We start from the raw sequence: 9004 nt of genomic DNA, 5'->3' as shown, positions 1-9004 counted from the left end.
AACATCTGTATCAGACCTAGCCACCAGAACCCAGTAGTCCTCCCCAATAAAGACAACAAAAATGCCTCTAGTCATTGCCAAATGTTTAGTGGGGGCAAAATCATGCCCCATCAAGAATTACCATTGTAGGTCAAAAGTACCCAATGATTTTTTGCATTACCCTTAAGAAAATACAAAATTCCTAACATACTTTACAAGGTTATGTTATCAGCTGTCTGTCTCTCTCTTCTGCCTCCTTCACCACATTTAGACGATTGGGTTGACTGAATTGTAGTCAAACTTATATTCTTTAGGTTCCCAGAATGCACCAAGAACTTTGTCTTCTCTGGGACTTTAAACATGCTGTAATTCCTCAACACTCCCCTTCTCTTCACCTTGCCAACTAAAAGTCATCCCTTGGATGAATTAAATCTCAGTTGAAATGCCATATTTTTGTTGAAGACTTCTAGAAACACAGAGTTTAGAATAGGCCTTTTTGCTGAAGATTTTCATGCACTGTACGCCTGTGTTTTGGAATGTGAATCACAATTGGACTTCTTACACTAACAAGTAGCTATTTTAATGATTTTCTTTCTTCATAATCTACTGACATCAACTCTAAAAAAGCAAGGATGGCATATTTCTTTTATTCTTAGAACCTAGCACATTGTTGGTACTCAATAATTCATTATTGAGTAAATGAATGAAAAAAATGCATTCAATTGAGAAAACTTTAATAATTTTTAGAAACAGGTGAAAAAATGTATGTGTATCTATATATATATGTGTGTGTGTATATACGTATAAACTGTCTTCTCTCCAATTAGAGACAAAACACCTTTATGTCTAGATCCTGGATGGTGTGAATCATCTCTAGGCCTCAGTGATTGCTTTTGTTGAGGTCATTCCCAGAAATGTTCTCAATTTGGTAACTGTGCCAAGTCTGACAACTACCTACCATATGGGAAATATCCTGTGGCAAGAAGACGACTGGCCAGTTCAAAGAATTATTTTAGTTTTTTATGCATTTTTGTTAATTTTAAGTTTTACTTCTCCCTCTCTTCATCTCAGTCTTCCACGTTCTTACTGAAATGTCTATAGATGGTGACTAAATACATATTCTGCTAGTGATCCCGCAGTGCTCTGATTTCTCCACTCGTTATTTAAGTCGCAGAAACGCAGCCATTTTTTAGTAGTCCCTAGACAGTTCTCCGCCTCCTGGCTCCTTCTGAGAGATTTATGTCTTAATTTTAAAGCACCTGTTACTTCAAAACTGAAACCGTAGCGCATCTGTATAGATAACGTCCTCACCTTTCTCAGGTGTACCCTATAGCCCATAGAGGAACTATATGGCAGTAGAAGTGCAGTTTAGTACGAAAAACACCTGTTAATGTTCTTCTTAACCAATGCAGCCAAGCAGCTTAGCCGAACAGTAAAAATACTTCCAGTCCTCTTACAGCAATTATTCTGGCACATGCTGACAGAACATGCAGCAAAGCCAGCCGAGTTCCTCGGCCTCACTTGGAGGTGTTAATGGGGTTCCCAGGGAAGAGAGCTTGGGATCATGCATGTGTATATGGGAATCTGCAGAATCATAGAGAAATAAAGAATTAGCATTTTCTACTCTAGACTTATTTGTACCTAAGTATGTTTGTTTCATATTTAAATAAAGAAGCACATTTTTTTCTTCCACTAAAATGCTTTTAAATAAGTAAAACTTGCTATGTAGCCTCAATAGTGGAACAGTAAAATTCCATTGTTCTTTATGTTTCGAAAGAACATCTTTCTTATTTTTCTATCTCTGATGAAAGTACCACCATTTTCTCATGCATCGACACATTTATTCAACAAATATTTCTAAAGCACTTGATGTTATATTCCACGAATAAACAGCCTTACCTGTTACATAGGTTCTATAATCCGCCGGAGTAGATGATGTTCCAAATCTACACTTTATCCCTGATGACTATAGACTGTCCTTTGTAGAAACTTGTGGAATCACCAAACTTGAGAAATATTGGCCAATAATGTCCACACAACCCCTTAATATCTCCGAAAATGTTCGCAAGGAAATTGAAAGCACTCTGTCTTAAAACAGGCTATTATGAAGGGAACTTTTCAAAAGACATCATAGGTTTGGAAGGGTCTCTTAAGATGTGCATATTCCATCCCGTGGCCTTATGAAACCAGCGCACGCTGGCCTTACTCCTAATTACCAGTGTCATCTTTTCTTTGAGAGCTTTCTCTGCTGTTGAAGTCACTTTTTCATCCATGCAGCAGATTGAAATGCTGGGAATTAATGCACAAGTCCCACCTTCAACTGAATTTGATTGGAGCTGGTGTTTAGCTCTCTGCCCACTCGCCCCTCAGTGGCATGACTCTACAGCAGATTTTTCCCATGTTGTTAACCTTCGGTTGTCCTCAGCACAACTGGCTTGATAGTGCATTGACATTAGTTCTTTTCCTTGTCTCATTTTCCTACACCCTTATTGGTATATCCTTCACCTTGCAAATAAACTACTTTTAGTTGAGTCTTTGTCTCAGGGCCTGCTTCTGAGGGAACCCAAATTAAACAGTAGTAATATAGTTTTTAGACTTGCAAGTTTAGAACTTGAAGGCATTCAGGGCAGAAATGATTTGGAAAAGCTAGGAATAATTCAGTACCTTAGGTGTGGAAGTATCTTTGCCCATGCTAGTACATTTTCACTTACTCAAGGATAGACATTGCATCAACTCTGCCCTTTCTGAATCTGAACTACAATCACGCATATCTAAATCTTTCTAAATCAGGAAAGTTATAGTGGCAATCATTTGATCATAGGTCTTCTTTAGTGCCTTTCCTTGTATTTTCATCAAGGAAGGGTGATAATGTTTTATTTATGCTATGGAAATAAATGGTGGAATATAAAAATATATTTAGTTTTGAATTTTCAAAGTGAAATCTTGAGCTGGGTTTCTCTGCTTGCTGTCATAAAAGGTGCTGAAATGCAATCATTCTGGAAAGTCCAAGACAAGCACGGAGGTAATACTTATTTCTGACTGAGGATTTGTACATTATAATGTGTGGAACCTTAGTTAACTCAGTGAGAAAAAATAATGTAACATTTCAAGGACTGTTTTACTGTAGCAAATGAAATTCCTTAGTTAAAAATATGTGTGTGTTTTTAGAAGTTTCACAAGTTTTAAGCTGTAGAACGTTAGAAAGGTGAGGAGGTAGATTTTCTATTCCCTCATTCTTTATTTAAGACAGAAAGAAGTTGGAGCCAATGAATTTAAACAATTTCCCACAGGAAGTCAGCATTCCCAATACCCAAAATATTAAAAATAAATTGACATATCCTTAATTCTGATCCTCTAGCTACCCAGTTTTATTCTCAGTTCTATTATTATCAGCTTCCTTTTTTCTGACTTCCTCAATTTTCCTTCCGCTCTCTCTATCCCTCTGGCAGCTTTTATCTAACCCTCTATCAGGGCTCTTTGCTCCATAAACACTTCTAAATTCAGCTATTCACTATGCAAAGAAAAAGAACATCCTCTCTCTGTTAATATTGCCTGATTCATTCTCTGTCTCTCTCTTTCTGCCTTTCACACATATATATTTTTTTCTGCATGACCCTTGTTGAGTCCTCATTGAAAACCTATTAAATTTAAAATCTGTCCCATTTACCATGGGAGCTCAGTGCAGTTTTAATTTTGAGTATCATTGGTTTTTTTAATAGCATGCATCTTCCTCAACTGCTTGGTGGCATTTCCCGCTAAAGTTTATGAACAATAAGTTACAGTTGCATCTCTCTTTGTTTATAGCTTTTTGCAATTCCTTGACCTCTTTTCTTTCATTAGTAAAAATCATAACACTTGATGCTTAAATGCAATTGCAAAATCTTATTTGCTAAGTACAAGTTTCTTTATCACTTATGGAAACATCCAACATAGATGTCGTTGGTTGAGTGAGTCTCCTGGGCAGCTTTCTTCCAAGCTGTGACTCAGGGATCTAGATTCCTTCCAACTTGTGATGCTGCCCTGTTCAACATATGGCCTCCATGGTAACTACACAAGAGAAAGGCGGGTAGGGAATGTATATAAGATGTTCAACCCTCTCATCAGAGAAGTGTCATATCCCACTTCTGCTTGCATTTTACTGGCCAGAAGTACTTGTACCCATTCTGGATTGTCTCTCCCTAGAATCAACTCTACAGTATGATATGGACCAAAAATCTTTGAGGTCATCTAGATGTCTCTGCATAAATCTCTTTCACTTTCTGTTTGTTTAGGTTTTATTTAGTTTTGTTTGGTGCACTTACTTACCAGTTAAAACCCTTGGTTTAAAGTGCAGTTGTGTTTGTTTCTTCTTTGGGGAAAAGGTAAGGGATAATCTTTGGGAAGAATGGTGGCAGAGAATTGAGACGTAGAATTTAAGGTTATTTTGTATTATGGTTGGGGAATTGTGTGTTTTTGATGCATAAAATATCTAGATTTCTTTTTTAAACTGTTGGTCTTCAGTATCTGAATCAGTAGATATATAACAATGTTTCAGTCCAATAAATTCATTTAGAGAATGCAATTTAGGGATGTCAAATTGTACAGCACCATTGCAGACAAACACAATGTGTATCCTTGCACATTACTAGTGATCAGCTTACTCTGGATTTGGCAGATATTTCATCCTGCTTTCTGCTCCCTTCTGAGATGCCACAGTTACAGTGCAAACGTATTTACACATATCCAAAATTATCTCAACTCTAAAGATTATTTTCATTAATGCACCAGTTATGCCAACTCTTTGATTTTAGGTTGAGGTCATTTTAAGTCTTGGATAATATTATAACGGCTCAGATACTCTTTATATTGTGCCAAAAGAAAAAAAAGGTTTTGATCTATAAAATTTATTTCCAAGGAGATGGTGGGTACACCAGGAAGGGGGTGGAGGCCAATTTTAAACGAAACAAAATGGAGAGTTTGACAAAAGGCAGCAGGAACCTTGTGCTATATTAGCATGATGGATCCTTTGTGAGACCAACCAGAGCTTTATAATAAGCATGAGAAGAGTCAGTGGTCACTAAGGTTTTGACTTGGCAGCAAAGTGTCTTCATGTCCACAGAAGAGCTCAGGAGATCTCTGAGAAGAACTAGCATACTTTACAGGGAGAGATGTTTTAACGAGGTGTTAGAGCTTCAGAGACCACCTCTCCTCCAAGATGGCATTGCTCTGTTGAATGACTAATAACACGTAGACAAGAACTCAAGTTTAGAGTGGAAACGGCTCCATAAGGAATGTTGACTCCTAACTACTCTCTAGTCTTTTAGCATAAATATCTCAGTGGCACCTAATCACTACAGTAGGACTTGACTCTGACCACTAAAACTCATGTAAATATGAGTCGCTGTGGATTGTAACTTACTACAACATGAGGAAAAAGTATTGAGGATAATAAAATAATAAGAAGAGGAATATGGGCACGATGTTATCTCAGGGCCAGTCTTCCTCAGCAAAAAGAGGGGGATTGACAGCCATCAGCTCAGGGCTAATCTTCCTCAAAGAAAAAAAAGAAGCCTAGAGCATTCTCAGACAAAAATGAATGTCAGAAATACTTACTGAAAAAAGACTTTTCCATTTGACTTAAATCGTTTTTACAAGAAGAGCATGAAAACTGCCCAAGACTGAGACAACTGCCTTTCTGTGCTAATTGTTGAAATATAAAGCATGACTGGGGATCAGAAATGTTTCTAATGTCCCTTAAATATATATTTATGGCTGTAACATAATTTGAAGAGGTCCTTATGCAGCATGAAAACGTCAACAGCATCTTCCCTCACTGAATATTTTTGCTTGTTAATTTTGCCTTTATGGTTCACTAAAAATATTAGCTAGCTACTTTCTCAAGTGCCCCAATTCCAGCATATCTTAAAAAAATTTCATTTCGGATTTAAATTTATACTTAACCAAGAGAAAGAGATTTGATTTGCAGAGACTTGCAGCAGTAAATCCCTTCAGCCTCTCCCATGATGGAAAAGGATGGAAAATTGCATGTGTAAGTGCTCCTTATATTTTTTTAATATTAAATCCTTGTTGAATTTATGGTTTGAAAATATTTTCCCAATCCACAGGTTGTCTTTCATTGATTTTTTTCTTTGCTGTGCAGAAATATTTTAGTTTGATGTAGTCACATTTGTTTACTTTTGCTTTTGTTGCCTTTCCTTTTGGTGTCATATCCAAAAAGCATTGCCAAGACCAATGTCAATGTGCTTACCCCTATGTTTTCTTCTAGGAGTTTTAATATCCAAAATATATAAGGAATTCTTACAACTTAATACCAAAAAAATCCCCCACAATAATATGATTAAAAAATGGGCAAAGAATCTGAATAGATATTTTTCCAAAGAAGACACAAATGGTTAACAGATATATGGAAAGATACTCAGCATCACTAATCATCAGGGAAATGCATATCAAAACCACAATGAGATATCACCTCACATCTATTAAGACATCTATTATCAAAAAGACAGGAGATAACAAATGTTAGCGAGGATGTGGAAAAAAGGAAATTTTGTATATTGTTGATGGGAAGGTAAATTGGTACAGACTCTATGGAAAAAAGGATGGAAGTTCCTCAAAAAAATTAAAAATAGAACTACCATATGATCCAGCTATTCCACTTCTGGGTATACATCCAAAGGAAAGGAAATCACTATCTCGAAACATTATCTCAACTCCTGTGTTCATTGCAGCATTATTCACAATAGTCAAGATATGAAAATAATCTAAGTTTCCATCGCCAGATGAATGGATAAAGAAAATGTGTTTTATATATGTATATATATATATACACATATATACAATATCAATCAGTCTTAAAAATGAGGGAAATCCTGCCATTTGTGGCAACATAGATGAACCTGCAGGGCATTATGTTGAATGAAATAAGCCAGGTAAAGAAAGACAAATACTGGATGATATTACTTATATGTGGAATCTAAAAAAGTAAAAAGTCGAACTCATAGAAACACAGAGTAAAATTGTGGTTGCCAGAGGCTTACGTGTAGGTGAAATGGGAAAAGCTGGTCAAAGAGTACAAACTTTCAGTTACAAGATGCATAAACTCTGAGGATCTAATGTACAGCAAGGTGACTATAGTCATAATATTGTGTTGTATAGCTGAAATTTGCTAAGAGGTTAGATCTTAAGTATTCTCACCAAAAGAGTAAGTAAAGAAAAAAAAATTGCATGTGTTTGGTTCCTGGGCTGTGGGTCCAGCTAGGAGCACCCTGAAGTCTATCTGAGCAAATGATGGACTTTCAACACAGAAAAAGGATGAATGCTCCAGATGGCAGGAGGTGTGAGGGATCCAGTTCAGATCCCAAAGTCACTGTGATCTGCAGGGCTGAAGTTGGCCACACTAAGAATCTCCAGGAAGTTTATCGTGATCAGAGTTTCTGTGAGGTGTTTTCAGTGCTTGGGATAGGCTCTTTTCTCTCGTCCAAGCTGATGTGTAACTCCTGAATGATATCCCAGAAGCTGTTCCCTGTCTGATGGTCCTATGTTAGCGAGAAGCCATTAGCTGTTTTCCATATGGATTCTCTGTCCGCTGCTCCACTCCTGGGGAGAGTCATAAGCATCCATTTGTTTCTTGGAGCTCTTGGCAAACTTTTTATCCAGATCCCTCAGCTCTAAGACACCTCAACTACTGTGGCCAGGGGCACAAATTCCCCTGTCTGTGGCAGTCCATTCAGTAAGGTCATCATTAGTTCCTTCTGAAAAGGCTTTCTGTCTTTGTTCTTAGTATTGTTACAGCCCTTCTTCAACTTTTCTAAAACAGATGCCACCCACTTGGGCTCCGTATCCAATTCTGCCAGCAAAAAACATGGTGAGAGGTAGATTCAGATAACCCGGGCCATCTGCAAAGATCACCAGCTACTGATCTTCTCCGTGAGCGAGATCCTCATGGAAATGTAATTATGGGTGAGAAACTTTCACTGTCCCAGAATCTGCTGCCCCAGCACAGAGATGCTTTCCTCCTGAAGAAAAGCTCAGCTTGATTTTCTTGACTACAAGCACATGTTTGTGTATGCGAACTCATTTTCCTTTGGTACTAGCCTATCTGCCAACTCCCTGACCTTCTACCCCTCTCCTTTCAGGTAGTCTTCTATCCACCGAGCAGAGCAATCATGTTTTCCTACTTTACTACTAGAAGTAAAGTTAGTTTACTACTAACTAGAAGTTACTAGTTTTTATTCTGCCTCATCATGGTCTTGGGTAACTTGCCAAACTTGAAACTTGACATTGGGTGATCCTGAGAAGTTGGGTACTTAGTTGTGGTGGTAAATGGGGACAAACTTATTTTTTTCAATTTAGTTCTTCTTGATAAACTTATTTGCCTAGACAGCTTGATGGCACTTAGAGGTAGTGGCTGAGGAGTTTGCATGCAAAACTGGCTCCTGATGGCCTCCCAATCATCCTCCATTCAAGCCTCAATGTGAAGTCCAAGAGCTCACTGAGGTTGTTGGATGTGACGGGGAATTCTAGGTGACTCACATTGTTTAGCTGTGTCTGGAATCCTCTCACATTTTTTCCTTGCTCACTGGCTTAGACCTCCTGATTTTTCATATACTTCTTTTATTTTTTTTTATATTCTCTTCCTTAATTTCTTTCTTCACCCATTCCCTAAATAAATTCTACTCTTTGACATATTGTTTTCCTTTTCTACATATCTACTCTCAATGATAACATCCATTCCAATGGCTTTTACCATCTCATATAAATGGATCAAAGTTCAACAAACCTCAACTCTCTTTCAAGTCTCAGTTCTACCACTCCAATTTCTTTTTGAAAAACTCCACTTGAATGCAAGTCATCTCTCAACTAAATGACAACCAAAATGATAATATTTCCTTCAAAATAATCTTATTCCTAAAGTTCCATTCATACCAAATACAGTTCCAAATATTTTAAGTTTGATAGTCATGGTCTGACACATTTTCTTGCTGCCTTTCTCTTTCATCTTATTTCCATGGACTCTGGATTTTTC

The 9004-nt window shown here is 37.4% G+C and overlaps 1 pseudogene; it reads right to left on the bottom strand.

Annotated features, from left to right (window-relative positions):
• Positions 1 to 7329: 7329 nt before the first annotated feature.
• LOC124226460 (SH3 domain-binding protein 4-like) lies at positions 7330 to 8583 on the bottom strand (annotated as a pseudogene).
• Positions 8584 to 9004: the final 421 nt, after the last annotated feature.

This window comes from Equus quagga, chromosome 15 (assembly GCF_021613505.1).
Source record: "Equus quagga isolate Etosha38 chromosome 15, UCLA_HA_Equagga_1.0, whole genome shotgun sequence".
Taxonomy (NCBI): Eukaryota; Metazoa; Chordata; class Mammalia; order Perissodactyla; family Equidae; genus Equus; species Equus quagga.
This window is presented reverse-complemented; position numbering and strand designations above follow the sequence as displayed.